Source organism: Prinia subflava, chromosome 2 (assembly GCF_021018805.1).
Source record: "Prinia subflava isolate CZ2003 ecotype Zambia chromosome 2, Cam_Psub_1.2, whole genome shotgun sequence".
Classification (NCBI taxonomy): Eukaryota; Metazoa; Chordata; class Aves; order Passeriformes; family Cisticolidae; genus Prinia; species Prinia subflava.
The window spans coordinates 16,513,884-16,530,579 of NC_086248.1; the positions used below are offsets into that span (position 1 = coordinate 16,513,884).

Below are 16,696 nucleotides of genomic sequence, written 5' to 3' on the forward strand. Positions count from 1 at the left end.
CTGAAAGTTTATGAAAGGAATTAACTATAGCACTGTGAGAGACCAAAAAACCCTCTTTCTGCTTCTTTGTATTTAAATTTTAAATCAACCTGTTAAAGAAGAAAAGAATAAAACTGTAGATTTATTTTTTCAACTCTAACTTCTTTTTAAGCATGCGATATGAAAGACCGTGGCAGGCATTTTGGTTTTAAAATAAATGTTAACTCTCTTAAGAAGAGAGTTAACTCCCCCTCCCATTGAGATTTTCTGCATGTAAAAAGGATGTGAAAATATAGATTTTTCTACTTAGAACTAAAAAATGGAGCAAAAAAAAAGAAGAAACAGATGAAAAATATTTCAACTAGCTATATAATTAAGAAGCACTTCTTTATATTAAGATATGTTACTCAAGCAGAGAATACCTATTGTTACATTAAATCTCCAATACTTAAATATAAGCCAATGAGGGTATGATTGTTTTCACAATAGGTTTTTCTTGTAATCAAAAGAGGCAAGTAAGAACACCACTACACTTTGATAACTAAGCCAAGAACATGACTTTCAAAGAAAAGTAGGGAAAAAAATTGTATAGTCTGCTAGTCAGTAAGTTTAGTACAATTTCCAGAAAATGAATGTGTGCAAAAGCAGCATTGCTTGGAAAAATGGAAAGATACCAACAGCAAGTCACAAGCTCAGGCAAATAAAAAATCTAAAAATACCATTATTTCTGCATGTAGACATATATTGGAGCAAGCATAATGCAGAACTTGCAGCTCTAGTGATATTCACAGGATGACTTTTCCAAACCACAGAGAAATAGATAGGTTTTCATTATTTAAACACAAGTTCTGCTGCCTTCTAAAAGATATGAAGATAAATATGTGCTATGTATTTTGTTTGACTGGAGATACATTTACCAATTATATCAATAATTTGCTATGGAGTACATATAGAACTGTAGCTATCTTAAAAAGGAAATCACTTTATTATCTCACTCCCTTATTTGGAGTGGGAACATATGGAGTACATGGGAAACATAACTATTAAATCAAAAACCATATATGAAAGCACAACAGGCTCTGTTACAGAGATGAAGATATATTTTTATAAGTGTTTTATACATGTGTGTATATACATATGCACATATATACTGTATGTAGAGTTTTAAAAATGAAAGCCTAGTGAGCCCATTTTAGGTTGTACCATTAAACCTGGCTTTGAGGATTGCTATCAAACAAGTCTCTGTGACTTGGATTTTGCTAGGAAGCTAATTAAAATGCAGATTTGGGTATTTTCCTACATTTGTTTGGTAAATGAACCAACCCTTTTCATGTTAGAGCTCCATAATTAAAAGCAAACTTTGACAAATTCTCTCCTCTTATACTACCCCAGGCTATGTGGCTTCCACTTTTATGGGGAACCACAAGAGCAATTCCAAAGACTGTAAAACCCATTTCTCAGGTGTATTTTTCCCCTCCCACAGCTTCTGTTGGCATCAGAGTTCTATAAAAGTGTGGCTGCATTGGAAATTGCATCTGTCTGTGCCCCAGCCAAGTGTTATCAAGACAGTCAAGGCAAACACCTACCACAACAATCTCTCCTTTGTCCGTCACAGGGATCCCATGAGAAATCACCAACCAGTCTACGATTTTGGTTGTGTTAGACAAGTCTGAAAGACAAAAAGATAAGAGTCACACTGTATTTCAACTGACCATATAAAACCAGAACTAAGAGTTCCATTTTGCCAAGCAGCTTTTAAAATTGTGTCATATCACAGTCTTAGCAGACAAAATTTCGTGGTGTACTTGGCAGTGCAGGGTTAACAGCTGGACTTGATAATCTTAGAGGTCTTTTTCAACTCAATAATTTTACCATTCTATTAATTCAGGAAACAGCAATTTGGCAGAGTCCTACTTTCACTGCAAGCTATTTCCCATTTTTCAGATTTATCCAACAGTGATTTTTCTCAGAAATACACCATCAAATACTCATAAAACTTATTTACTCAAACTGAGTATGTAGATTTTAAACATAAAACCTGACTTTTGTTACCAAATATAAAAAAATGCAGCTAGGAATGAGTTTATAGCCAAACACACAAAGTCCTCATCTTCCTTATTCATCCTAAGTATTAAACAACATGCTATTTGAAAATATTTGTAATGATTGAAGTATGCCTTAACATTTAAAATTCCTTAAAGTAAGCATTTAATTCCTGCAACATTCTCATCCTCCACTGATTTCCATTTAGAGGGAGATGTGATATGGGAAAAATATCTACCATACTTCTAGAAAAAACAAACAGTAATTACTGTTACTCAGGCAACCACTGCTCGAAAAAAGCTCAGATACATGTACTCCAAAATTCTAGGCTACTGATCAGTTATTCAGCTAACAGCTGTGTCACCAAAACCAGGTTCCCCCTCTCACTTCTTCCACATCCTCCTCACTTCAACCTTCCCCTCCTACTTATCTAAAACAAATCTTGTTTGAAAATTAGGAAAACTGACAAAAATTGTTAGTGTCCTCTTCCTAAATTATCTTGACCTTTCAGGAGGAAAATCAAAATCTATTTTCATTATGGTGTATCTACTTGTAAAATAAGAAAACTCTTTCCTGTACCTGGGGGTCAGAAGGTCCATGGGATGTATCAGACTGTTAACCTGAACACTAAAAATGATTACACATTATCCAAGTATCCCAACAGCAAGAGAAGTAGCTTTTACATGGATAACAAGTACTGCCTGGGCATACAACCTGCCTTGGGCTGGAAACCTCCAGAGATTCACCACTTTCTCTAATGACAGGAAGGGCAATTTACTGGTTTGAAGAGCTACAGCTGTTTACCTTTCCATTTGGGTCTTCCGACAGTGTTTCTAGTTATGCTTATCACTCTCTAAATGGGAGGAGGAAAATAAATTTAAAAAGGAAAGTAAAAAAATTGAGTACAACACACTTTCTTGTCAAGGTAGCTAAGATGTTCAGTCTCTTGTATAGTCAGGCTGTGGTTAGTGTTGAAGCTACTTTCAAGCTCATTTCCTAAAGCTCTACAACAGATGTTTTTCATCTCTTCTGCCAGCTCTCCTCCTTTTTAGCACACAACTTGTCCTGGGCCAGCACCCTTAGTCATTGCATCAGCTTCATCTGACTTATGCATCTCCTAATGTTTTTCTTCCTCTTAAAACCTTGCCCTTGGCAGCACCTTGCTCAGCACTTCACTAACCGCTCTACCTGGGACCCGCTCTACCACCTTCCTGGGACCCTCTCTCCCACTTTTGTCTTGGAAAGGCAGGAGGGATCCTGAGGAAACAAATAGCTCTTTATCAGCAGTGTTTGTCACTCCTTGTGTTTGCTCCTGGGCAATCTCTTCCAACCACAAAAATTCAGTTTATCCTCTCTATAGAAGGACCTCACAGATTTACCTTCTACTCCCAACTCTCTCTCTCTCCTTATACAAACTGGCAATTTCAACCCTTCTCTCTGGCATTTCCTTGGAGTTATCCAGCTATTAGGTTAAGCTCTATACAGATGGGCAAACCGCTTACCTCCCCTCCCATACAAACTTTCCCAAGAGGCTCTTATTAAATAGCCAGCATCCTGCCAGTCCCCCAGCCTGCAGACTGATCATTATATTCATCAAGAAGTGGTATATTTAAATCCTGTAGAAAGAACATGCATATAATGTACAGAAAATGCAGTCTTTTTTCTGATCTCTTAGATGACTAAAATGGTTATGCTGGAATATAAATGGTATCCTTTTATCCTGAAATATCTTCGTCCTTTTCTCAGGCTTCAACCAAGTGAATCCAACTTCAAGAATTTCTAAAAGGACATAAGCAATGGTCATCTCCTGCACATGCCACTGGACTATTTTATTGCTATTTAATTCATGTAAACTCTCCCCAAAAATGCTTTTCCCATAATTTCCATAACCTTCTCAGTTTTCTCAGCCTTTTCTCTTAATAATTTGTTACTAGTGTCTTATTGTCCGTCAGCAATAAAGCAATTTATCTCACAGAGATGAGCTGACTAATCAATCTATTCAACATTTTTAGACATTTGTCTTTGGATGACGTGAAGTCCATATTAAAATTATCCACACAGGAATCCAGTAACTACTAATAAAAATGCAGGTGGAAAAAAACCGCAGCTGCTCACACTCCACCCTTTCCATATTACATCACTTCCAGGAATTTTTTCACCACTAATAATTATTGTTGCTCTTTCTATACCATACAGAGGTTTTCAAAAGACCTTTAGAAGATGTAAAAACTAGGATCAGATGCAGAATTTGAGTGTTATTGTCATTAGTAATACCTCTACCATGCCAGGAGAAAAATGCTTATGTTATAAATACCAAGAAACCAAGGATTAAATTAGCCCTCTCTTCTCTTCCTATAAGGTGCACTGATACCTTAAGAGTTCTGTATCCAGCTTGAGCCCTACACTTCTGCAGAGTTGCTGTTTTCCAGGATGCAGTCCCTCATGCTTCATGCCTTGAAAACTTTTCACCAAGAAACTTGAACAGCTACATCCTGTACATATACCTTTGGTTTTACTCATCAAAAAGAAATAAATCATTCTTTGTGGCTACTTACCTGTTATTACAGTCTGGTAAACAGCATAATTGGATTTTTTTTTTAAACTTCTGTCTTAGAAGTGAAAACGTTAAATGGTGTTCCTAGGCCCAGTCCTGGAATACCTTGATTCTCAGTTTAATTCCCACAGATGCCTAATTTCTTGTTTATATTTTACAGTCAGCTACTGCTCCATTCACCTGCCAGGCTTTTCCTGATGTGCTGTAATGGTTGTAAGCTGTATTGTACAGAGGCACAAGCTGACAGGCAGAAGAATTAAGAAACCTGTGTCAGTCTCAGCGCAGGACCAGTGGCAGATGTGGAAAGAAAGGCTGTGGGATCAACTCTATATTTGTGTGACAGCCCATCATCTGTTTTTTGTGTCAGCCAAGAGTAGCCAGGAGGCACAAATGGCCGTGAACTCATCTCTCTCCACTTCATCCTGTCAGAGCTTATGATGCAGCTCACAGCCCGGCAGCCACAGGATCCAAGGACAAACGCTAAAGGGCACACAGGAAAGAGGATGAGGTTTGACAGCTTATATGCACAAGAAGGAATTTCAGCTTTGGATTCTCACTTTACTTATAGTGGTGACAACTCGTAATTATGCAAAACATGTCCAAAACCAGCCTCCTTAAGCTTTGTCAGGAGACAGCATTTCATACAGTCCTACACTGTCAGCCCCACTCACAGGGGGAAGGGACGTGGGGTGAAAGATGAGATCCCCCAGCAGTGCCAGCCCCCGCAGCGGCCAGGGGCACAACACATTGGTCAAAGGGAAATTCTGCTGTGCCAGGTACTTACAGGCCACAAACAAATTGAAGCCCTGTGCCAAAGAGACACAGAGTTACATCCTGGAAGCTTAAGCAAAATTTAAGTGTACAGCTTAGAGTGCAGAGAAGCACTTATGAACTCTGGGTAAAGCTCCTTGCTGGACAGTGCCAGCTTAAGTCTGCTATTGCTCAAGCCAGGAGATGAAATTCCCATGGATTCCCTGAAGCAGAGTAGGAAGCTGCCCACCTACCACAGTCCTTCTCCTTCCCCCTGGTTTACATATCCCACAACATTTTCTCTTGACAAGTGCTATTCAGATTACCATGGCTGAACAGCTATTTGACTGGCTGGTTCCCAACAGAGGTGCTTTTCATCAGATCAGATGTGGGAAGATCTTTAAAGGCTTTTTAGAGAAAGCAGCTACATGATTTCATAAAGACAGAAAAGCTCAAAGCACAGTGATAAAAGGCATTTTAACAGATCCATTCATACTAATACAGGAGATGCTGTGTGCTGAAAACAGGGAGATATAATACATTCCTAGCATGATAGGCCAGAAGATTTAATTGCTAGCTTTGCTTTGAACCTGACAGCTATTACTACTCTACTAACTCTTGGATGCACTTCTAAAGAAGCTTTGTCATTTTAGATTTTTAAGAAGAGATGGTTGAATTTAACTACCAGGTTTATTATAATATACATAATAGAAAAGCATGCAGAATTAAGCCTTTGTGAGAAGACAATTCCTCACCACATACACACCTGCTTATTAAAAAGCTGGAAAATGTCTTCCCTGTATTTATTTTCCCTTCAATGAAGAACAAACTATCAAAACCTTTGGTTAAAATAATGAAATCATGATTTCACATTCATTTTACTGGATGAGCTTTTCTAAGCATTCCAGAAGACCCTGAAAGGCAGTAAAGTTGACTAAATATTGTATGTTTTCCTATAAAAAGATAGAGGTAGGCATATCACACCATTTAAAAAAATAATATAATTGTGTAGGGAAAAAAAAGCATTTCCCAAAAGCTAGTCTAATTCCCAAGGGAAAAATATTAAAATAATTTGACCACAATTGGGATCTGAGTGTGGTGTAAAAACAGTCTGAATTTTGCAACTTTCTCATAATTGTATGAGAACATAAACCCATTTTAAATTCCTTCATTTGTAAATATTTTTAAGTTATTGTTCACTTACAAGTACTAGAGAGAAATTAAACTAAAAAGGGTCTAAGGTTCAGACTGACCTAGAAATCGACACAGACTTAACCTGACCTCATTTTGTCAGTCAATTACAAATGGACCAAAGTAATTGTCCATAATCTCAGATACATTGAAACACACAAGGTATTTGACTGAAAGAAAAAAAAGGAAACATTCTCTTTCATGTTGAAGGCCCTAGATTCATATTCCTTCCCTCTTGAAACTTGACCACAGGGGAGACGGACCTGGTGAAGAGAAACACACCAGGCAACTCTGGGCTACAAAGTGGCCACTAACACAAGGAAGAGGCACAGATGTGAACTGAGGTACAACTGCATTTGGCATCAGCTAAGTCAGAGGGACTGACTCAGCAACCGCTCCATCACTGTGACTGGGAGTGAGGTGCACAGCCAAATAAAGGCAAAACACAAGGCAAGGAGAAATTGATATAAGGGCATTATCCCAAAGCATATGCTCCCTGTAACCCTGGAAGTTTTGGGAATAGTCTCCCTATGCCTGTTGGATAACAGCTGTCTCAAGGTGACTGTCAGTATTCTTCTACGTCTTGTGCCATATCAGACATTTGCCAAAGACACTCTATCAGTTAGGAGAAGATTATGGTTCTTGCATGGAAAAAGGAATTACATTCAAATTATCTTCAGTTTTCTGCCTCAAGTTTCCCATGGAGTCTCAAAACTAAGTCAACCAACCAACACCTCCCTTCTAACACATACAGAACACAGGGACAGTGTGTGAAAAGAGGGGAAAGATCCAAATAGGAATTGTCAGGAAGGAAAATAGAGCTCGACATACAGAGCACACAGCCCCTTCCCTGTGTGCTCATTTGTGACAAGGCATGCAATGCTGCAGTTCATAACACCACAGTAGCCAAAGGCCCATTCAAAGTGGATGCCTTCATGGCTAACACCAGACAATCCTTTGAGAGAGTTTTCAAATAATTCACATCTTTCCTATCACACAGCACTGCTCACTCATTGGTGGGCACGTCAAGCCTTCACACATTACAGTTCATACAGTTTAAGATGTACCACCAGGTGCCCAACATTGGTTCACATTGGGGCACACTGCCCCAAGGCCACTCTTTGCATCTACCTGCTTTGCATATGTGGTACTTCCCTGGAATAAATGACATCAACAAAAGTACACTGCATTGAGAGGAAAACCTTTGTATTTACTTTATTGTTTTTTGAGGAGTTCATATCTTTTTTTCTTTGACAGTTTCATTATACTCATTAGCTGTTAACATCCACAAAAATGTCATCATTCAAATCCAGCAAATATTTTTGGAAATAATTTATGCAAATGTATTTCAAAATATTCTCATTTCCTTATTTCTACGTGCTGAATGGCTACTGAGTAGGAAGAAGAATATGGAGGAGTAGAAACTGGAGGAGGCTGTTCGTATTATTATTATGAAAAGTAACTTGTTCTAAAGAAATATGGAAACAGCATATTATGGAAAAAAAGTTCTCTGCTAAATGAGGGAATCTTTTCTGATCCCTGCAGACTTTCCATCGCTGTTGGTATGTAATAGTTTTAAATGTCAGGAGCCACCTCAATTAAAGAGAAAGTCAATTTGGCACTTAGACTCCCCAAGAATGTCATGATGCAATCACAGAAGGTTCTGTTACAAAGCCCTTTTGAGCATTCAATAAATGCATTAAAACATGATGTGCTTTATCTGATGCACATATTCCAAAATGAAGAATAATATTCCCATATAAAAGAGGAACACAAGTCCTCAAAATTATTCTTTATTTTCTTGTTACAGCATTTACTGTTTTCATATGTGGAGTTGTACACATTTTCACTGAATGAAAAAATCAAAGCCTAATGAATGTCTGGGAACAATCTCCTTGAGCAACCTCTGATTTTCTCCCACTCAAGTACTGAAACAGTTGGACAGCAAACACAAAGACTTCAGCTGATATGAAATACCTGAGATCAGGTTTACAGCTCTCACAAAGAGCATTTCCTACACATTTCTAGGAAGACTCGCTTGCTGATGGTCCGATACTTACTTTCTGCAGCCTGTTGGCAATTTCCAAGAGCTCAAACACACACTGCCTTTCATTTAAACCTGCTTGTTTTAGGTTTCTTTGACCATAGAGATTTTTTTTTAAGAGAATGGTTTCCTCTCATGCTGTAAAGCTCCTGATTCTGTGAATTCTTCATAACCAGCAGGGATGGGTAAGTCCCACATTAAGGCAATCACATAGAAAGTCCCTTGTCATTGAGAAAACAAGTGGATTTTCACATTAGTTGAGGTGACTTTGATAGGATATCCTTATTTGCACATATTGTTTTACCCTGGAACTCTCTAGGTTATAGTTTTAGTAACATCCTGTCCAGCACAGCACAAAAACTGTTTTGTTTTGCAGGGTTTTTTGTGAGTCTTTTCCCCTCCCAAAATAGCACCATCTTTGCCCTTCCACAGGTTCAAGCTCAGAATTGGTTGACAGCACAGTGAAAATACACTGTTATTTCAATGCAAAGGATGGATTCAGTCTCATAGGGTGAGAAAGGAAGCTGCACAAGAAAAGATACCAAGGCGAAAGGGAAAGAGCAGAGATCCTCATTGCCCTTGCAGCAATCCCTCCTGAAGCTGCCACTAACAGCAGAGCTGCCAGCCAGCAAAATGGTACATCACTATTATTAGCACAACGAAGGGGCACGATGGTTTGACTCTTCCTTATATTGGCAGCTGTGGTGAATCATCCCATCCAAAAGCAACTACTCCTATTAATAAAAGTTACAAGGACATGTCTGTGTTGGTCTGGAGTCCAATACAGTAGACTCATGGAGGACAGGAAATAAAATCAAACCAAAGAAGCCCCCCAAAAACCCATGTAGACCTTTTAAAGAAGATGGAGCAAAACAGCAAACCTTCCAAAAGCGAGCAGCTCCTGAAAACACATTTATCTGAAACTGTAAGAAAGCTTCACAGCAGTAGTCTAAATTGAAAAGCAGGGAACACAGTCAAACATATTTCATTCAAATCTGTGAACTTCAGCTTTTTAAGGAGCTAATGGAAATGTGAAGTGACTGATGCAAATATTTAGCACTAACTGACAGTTTGCTAAAAAGACTATCACATTCCTTGGATTCATGAGTTGTCTATGAATTTGTCATACCTTGATTTTTGACTAAATATGTAACACGAACTGAAGTTAGAACTACCCTGTTGCTCCCTCTGAAGTGAAATTTTATTTTTATGACAATGACAAGCTAGAACAAAAGAGAAGACAGACAAGTGGCTTATCACACTCCTAGTGACTCTACAGATGCAAAGGGGTTAAGACAGTAAAACCACTAAGAACAATTATGTTTCACCCTCAATAAAAGCCATGGTAAAACCTTTAAGAATGGATTTTCAGACATAAATCCATGCGAAGAGCCAGTGCTGCTGCTCCAGTGGGACATCACATCATGCAAGAAAGGAGATAGGTGACATGAGGTTACCTACTCTGAACACCACCACAGCTGATGCCCAGTGACAGCAGTTTGATGGAGCCAAGCTGTTTGCTTCAACAAGCAGTGGAGGTGAAAACTACAGTGGAGAGAAGGATGAACTCCCACTGCAGAGAATGGCTCCCTCAGAGCCACAAGGATCCAAACTACAGGGCACAACCAAATACACAGAGCAGAGCCAACAACAGCATGGAGAGGTGCCAGGGTCAGCAGCACTGCTTTCAGCAAGCTTCACACAGCACCAATTCTTCCAGCACAACCTTCCCCAAGGCCAGGGACTGTCACATCACATTGTAAAGAGAAACGAGCTTGTAGCCTTGAGATGCACTTACATCCTGCAGATGACTATGAATGGATGAGCATCCATAAACTACAAAGGTTTTTAAGTGCTTACCATCAGAACCACAGATAATACACACTGCACCCTTAGGAAGCAGTTGGCTTCCTGTAGTTCCTGTAGCAGCTACAAGGTTCACCACCATGTTGTGCTTAACCTGTATTGGTTTCACTTCTTAGTGATTAACAGGAAGAGACAACTGCTCTGTTCTGCCTAAGGCACAAAGCTGACAACCTCAGCTCAGTCTTTGGAGCAAGCCAGAGCCTAGCAGCTCCAAGTGTGGTCCTGAGGATCAATGAGACCAAACAACAAGATGGAATAACCATCAACAGCCCACCTGAGCTGGCACATGCATCCTACAGCTGTGACTGGTTATCCGACCTCTCACAGCTTTCCAGCAACAGTGAGACCTAAGAATTCAGTCACAACTTTGCTAGAAAGTTAGACACACACACACCCCCCTAAGAAACAGTAACTGACACCAGCAAAACCTGGTGATTTAAAGCAGAGAGAAACCAGCAAACCTTTCAAAATACAAGATGTCAATAAATATCAGGAGTACAAAGAAAAAAAAAATGGAAAGCTCTAATAAAAGCTGGGGCTTGGTTTGGTTGTTTTGGTTTCTTAAATTTAAATATGGTCTGCCTTTCCACAAATCTAACACACCTTATACACCCTCAACACGTATCTTTTGGTCAGCACTTTTTCCACAAAAGTAAGGACAGTACACATCAAAGGTAAAAGTAATGCATAATTAATCTAAGAAAGTAGGTGTAGGTGTTTTCTCCTCTGGGCTCCAACTGCATGACAGGAAATACATTATTCATGAAGGAAGATGATGGTACAACATTAATCAAGTCAGCATGACAAGGCAAACAAAGACCACAAGATGTATTCAACAGATAGCAGTGTGCAAAAGTGATCAGCTAACTGAAAGGTTCACACAGAGTCTGTTTACAGAAAACAAATACTGAGGAGAAACACAAAAATAAGACTGAACTGTTTCAGTTTGCAGTCTATTTAGTCTTGTTCCATTTGGGGAACAATCTTTATACAACTACAAAAAAAAAGTTCCTGGGTGTCTAAAGAATTGCTATTACAAAGCAAAATTAATAAAAGACAAGAGTTAAAATAATTATTTTAACAAACAGGAATTCACATAAGCAGGACGTATGAAGAACAATAACTGAATAAAATCTCTTAAAAAAACCAATGAATCTTTCTTTTCTCATCATGCATGTTTTGCCATATTATAAAGCTGCTTGGGGCTAAAAATTAAACACTTGCTCTTCCTCATATTCAAAACTGTTGTAAAAATATTCAGAAATGAAGGAACAGTATCATTTGAAACTGTGTCAAAAATCAGGAACACAACATAAGTTGACTTGTAAGCAACTGAGCCAGTAAAACCCAGTGTCTTAGGAATGTATACCAAAGCTGCAGGAAGAGTTCCGACTTCAGTATGTCCTTCAGGAGGCATCTTTCCATCTGCCAAGGATGCCTACTGCCAGAAAAGGTGTAGGTTTATGGAGATAAGACACCACTCTCTTACAAATGCAACTGGGATTGCCCAAAAGGTTTAGAAATCAAGAGCACAAATGAAAGTCAGGCATTTGCAGAGCATTGCATGCAATCTCTAGTTTCTCAGAAAACCAGGCTAAAAATATATATACACTGACTGCACATAGCTTTGTCTTGAACTTGAAGTTTCTGTTAGAAGACTGCACTGGAGACATGAGCCTGACCACACAAGTCACAGAGCATTGCTCTCATTCTGTCTGGATGGATGTGTTTCTTCATACGGGAATAGAGATGAAGGGAAAACTGTTTCCCTTAAGTAGTAATAGAAGGAAACTCAGACTTAAAAAACATTCATTTTCCTCCTAGGAGGACAAACACTGTTTGAAGCACCAGGACCAGAAAAATGGAGTTACTTTACAGAATGCAGCAAGACCCCTCCTGTCACCTCAGGGAAGGGGCATTCGGGCGAGGAACAGACTCTGCTCACCCCTATCACCACAACCATCCCGTGTGGCCACTGCAGGGAGGCAGCCCTGACTGAAAACACTGTGTAGGAGGACAGAATGCAACCACCTCTGATGCTTCTGTCAGATCTGCCCCCATCAGATGCCATTTAGAGAAATGAAAAAAGTAATGAAAAGTAAAAAAGATATATTTATATATATATCTATATATAGCACAAAATGTTGTATATAGCATATATTTTATATACATACACATAAAAATGTATATACAGAAGGAAATGAATATCTGTGAGATTATAAAATCCACACACAGATCCTCATCAGCAATCAAGCATGAAGCAAATCAACTGCTGAACAGCAGTGACAGAAATAATAAGCATAGGAAGAATCAGATCATGTACCAGATTATCAAGGGCTAATAATGGATTTTTGCCTTAATATATTTTCCTAATTCATTTTCATATTCCTGGCTAAATATAAGAGTCCTCTACAAAGACTGGACTTGTAGAACAGTATACAATCCTTATCCTATATATGATCTATTTATTAGAGAGTGGAAAAGGCTGGTCAGCTGAAACTGCCTCCAAGAACCATAGTGATAGCTTTCATAGCTTGTAGATCATAGTGGACTTTTATGGTTACAGGAAATAACCCAAATACTCCAGAAACAGAACAGTCAGTAAAACTTCCAAGTGAAATTCAAAAAATAAAAACTCCAAAACTATGCAGTCTGGCTGGTCACAAGCAAAGCAGTGATCAGTGCAAACAAAGCTGCACATTTGCACGTAATGAAAAAAATTACGCCTGAACCTGGTAAGATAGAACTTTATTTTCCAGACATCCTGCAAGACCCATCCACATTCTGAAGTGAAGTATTTCAGATGATCCACTGGACATCATGAAGAAGAAAAAGGTTGTATTTAATAATCTTTAGTGCATTTTTTCAATCACAAGTCATTTCCATTCAATATAAACAGGATGAAGTTGTATTAAACTGTCATACTGGTACCTGGAGGATAACAGCAAGGTGTTTCAATGCAAAAAGCTACCACTCACTTGACATGCTTTGAATCAAAAGGTGAAAATACTGCTGTAATAAGGAAAAGAGATTGTCATGCCAAATCTAGAACCATCTAACAAGTTATTCTGTCTTCACAATAAATGAAAAGTAACCAGACATACTAATTCACTTTCTCTGTTCCTCATTTTCTTCAGTCTTTTCGAGAAGACACTTACTGGTGTTACCACTATAAATGGCACCATCAGCAAACAACCAAGCTACTTGAAAATCTGTATTATACTATCACTGCCAGCTCCAGAATTTGCTGACTGCATATGCAGAAAAACTGTAAGCATTTCTGATCCCAGCTGATTAGAAAATATAAAAAACATTCCTATCACTTTGCAGCAAGCAGCCAAAAGAACAAGTATATTTTCAACAGTTCCTCCCAGCCATCAGAAGTGAAAAACAAACATTATCATTATGATCTTTTTGTCTGATCTCTTTCAAAAGGTCAGGGAAAGATGGATTTTATGAGCTTGTTTCTGCAAAGCAGTACAGAAAAGGATACTGCCTTATAAAAAGAACAGCTGACCACAGCCTAAGTTAGACACAGCAGAATCACTACACCATTCAAAACGAGTGCTGGGTTAGTTTGTAATTGTTATCCATTTCCCTTTTGTAACTCAAGATGTAAAAAGGAACACGATGAAAAGCAAGTCTTCTAATCAAACTACAGACTACAACTCAACCCCATAACTATTGATACTAATGCACATATGGTGGTAAGTATAAGAGGTTCCAGTTCTCCTGCTGCATCAGGTCTCTAGGAGAGGAAAGGTCTGTGCTCCCCGAGCAGGCTGCAGGATGACCAGAGCCATTATTTTTCCCTGATTCAGCACTGTGAGGGCAAATAAGAGTTTTCTGCCAGCCTGTGAGAGCATTCTTGAAAATAAGCAGATACACTGAAGCCATTCATACCCACTGTATGACACTGCAGCCAAAACTCCTGTTTAAGACAGAAGCTTTGTCCTTTGGCTTAATTGAAAGAAAAGTTGTCAGAAGTTATAAAAAAAAAAAAAACCCACATGAAATCTGACAAATACTTGGAATGTAATATTGGAAAAAAAAAAAAAAACAACCCACACTTTAAACCAAAAAAGTTAAGCAACTATATAGTCTTTTTTCCCCTACAAATTATTGCTTTAAAATACCAAAATCAAACAGTCTGTAAGTGTTACTTTTAATAGTGTAAAAGTGTAACTTTTAATACTGTGCTTCAAGGGCAAAAATCTACAATAACTACAGACAGCAAACACATGATTTGATCTAGCAGCTCCTTGGATACGTTTGAATCATGGTGATTTAGATATGAGGGGTAATCGACCCTCTGTTTTACATAAAGGACGGCTTATTGAAAGTAGTTATATCAAACTGAAACACCCAGCATTGTAGTATTATTTCAATCACAGATGGTTTCTCCCCCTCATAATACACAGATTGCACAAGAGGATAATGATAATGAGACATCATGGCCAGGGAAAGGGGGGGAGTAAAGAAATAACACTTCATCCCAGGGGCAAGGACGGTGGTGGGGGAAATCATGTCTTTTTCAAGACACTCCTAAACAAAAGGAACCATTTTTCCCTTCTACCACCACTCTTCTCGCTTGATCTTGACTCTCTTGGGTATTTAACGAATTTCATGTCAGGACACCTTGACATGCTCACTGTCAGGACAAAAAAAAAAATCGTATTTTTTCACTCACATACCTCACTGACAGGAAAAAATAATCCAAGTTTTCCCACACTGTAAAGTGTCACTAAAGCATAAACTAAGCATTTTCATTAAAGGCACAAATCTTCCCCTAACCATACTACAACCCCACACACTCTTGTACCCCAGTCACCCGTTCACTAGCCTCTGGTGCCTGTGAGAGAAGCACACACAAGCAGACAGGCCAGTCACCAGAAGTTTAAACTACTGATGTAATCTCTCCAGTAGCACTCTTCCAAGAACATGTAACTTCAGTTTAGCCACTCCTGGGCTAGCACTGATAAGCTAATGTGAAATGAAGCAATCCATTTTCCTATGTAAACAGTTGTTTGGCTACACAGGGAGCAATATAAACACATGGATCTATTTATAAATCATCATTTATGCTTGCTGTAGAACAGGAATGTTATGTTCCGGGCCAGAAGTGACAGTATTTCCAAGAATACAGCAAAAATTCAAAGAGCTGGTATCTTCTTCCATCAGCCTGCCCCGCTGACACTCTATTCCAGCTCTACAGAAGCAATAAACACATGATGCAGGGCCCGATCTGTTTAGGAACAAGATAACCTTGATCCAGCGGGTGGGGGGACCACCTCATTACCATACCTATGGGTTCTTCCAACAGCTCAAAAGAAGTCAACGCTAACACCATTTCAGCTCAGGGAAGGAAAACGCGAGCCTTGCTCTTACTTCTTCCACCCCTGCAAACCCCAAGGATCTGGTTTCTCCGCAGGCTGCACACTCCGCTTGTACCGAGAACGCAGCCTGGGGGCGGCACTCCGCGGACCCCCAGACCCAGTGTTTCGCTCTCCGCGAGGAATGCACTCCCGGGCACCGGGCTCTTCCGAGACGTTCACCTCGTTAATGGAACCCCCAAGCCAGAGCACACGCGGGGCTGCGGAGCCGCTGTCATTACGGCCCCACCGCGGCGCTCGGCGGCGCTTCCCGCCGGCAGGCACCGCTCCCGACACAGCGCGCCGCCGGCCGGGGGCTCCCGGCGGGCAGCAGCGATAGCGATGCCGCCGCCGCGGGGAGCGCCCGGCACAGCCCTACACGTAAAGGGGTCGTGGGTGCCCCGCGCTCCGGCGCCGCCTCCCGCCGCCCCACAGCCCCGCCGTGGGGAGCGGCGCCTTCCCACCGCCCCGGGAGGCGCCCCCGCTCCCGCCGCCTTACCGTGCCGCTGCAGCCCCCGCCGGCGCGGGGCGGCCCGCGGGCGGTGCGCGGCGCTGTCCGGCGCTATCCCGCGGAGCCGCGGCAGCACGCCGCCGCCCCAGCCATGGTCTCCACCCCCCGCGGAGCCGGAGTGTGCGCGGCGGGCGCCGCTCCCGGTCTTTTCCCGGGCGGGGGAGGAGGAGGGTGCGGCGAGGGCGGGCGGGGGCGGGCGCCATTAACGGCCGCGCTCGCGCCGCCGCCCACTTTAAAGCGGCCGCGCCGGGCACAGCGGCGCCCCCTGGCGGCGGCGGGAGGCGCCGCCCGGTCCCGGGCGCGGGGATCCCGGGATTTCCCGCCTGGCAGCGCCGCCGGCCCGGGCGTGCCGAGCCCGGCCGAGCCCGGCCGCGCCGCCGGTTCTA

The 16,696-nt window shown here is 40.9% G+C and overlaps 1 protein-coding gene across 1 annotated transcript in view; it reads right to left on the reverse strand.

Annotated features, from left to right (window-relative positions):
* RNF144A (ring finger protein 144A) overlaps window positions 1-16,458 on the reverse strand; it is a 62,510-nt gene extending 46,052 nt beyond the window's left edge. The window contains exons 1-2 of the mRNA XM_063425265.1: window positions 16,299-16,458; window positions 1,566-1,648 (exon numbers count right to left, since the gene is read on the reverse strand). The gene's annotated coding sequence lies outside the window, so the exon portion shown is untranslated. The remainder of the gene's footprint in view (window positions 1-1,565; window positions 1,649-16,298) is intronic.
* Window positions 16,459-16,696: the final 238 nt, after the last annotated feature.